This window comes from Arachis ipaensis, chromosome B08 (genome assembly GCF_000816755.2).
Source record: "Arachis ipaensis cultivar K30076 chromosome B08, Araip1.1, whole genome shotgun sequence".
NCBI lineage: Eukaryota > Viridiplantae > Streptophyta > Magnoliopsida > Fabales > Fabaceae > Arachis > Arachis ipaensis.
In genome coordinates this window covers 77,051,647-77,052,115 of record NC_029792.2, presented here as the reverse complement: position 1 = coordinate 77,052,115, position 469 = coordinate 77,051,647, and positions in this window count along the sequence as shown.

Below are 469 nucleotides of genomic sequence, written 5' to 3'. Positions count from 1 at the left end.
TATTTTTTTTCCGGTTTTTTTTTACGTTGTGCTGACCCTCGTTCTTTAAATGACGTATCCCGAGGAGGACACCTAAAGGCGAGCCGTAATGGGCTCATCTTCGGCAGGCTCCTACGGTTTTTTTCCGGTTTTTTTATTTATCGTTGTGCTGACTCTCGTTCTTTAAATGACGCCATCCCGAGGAGGACACCTAAAGGTGAGCCGTAATGGCCTCATCCTCGGCAGGCTCCTCTGGTTTTTTTTTTACGTTGTGCTGACCCTCGTTTTTTAAATGACGCTATCCCGAGGAGGACACCTAAAGGCTAGCCATAACGGCCTCATCTTCGCCAAGGTACTCCGGTTTTTTTTTTTCGATTTTTTTCTAGTTATTTTTACGTTGTGCAGACCCTCGTTCTTTAAATGACGCTATCCCGAGGAGGACACCTAAAGGCGAGCTGTAATGGCCTCATCTTCGGCAGGCTCCTCCAGT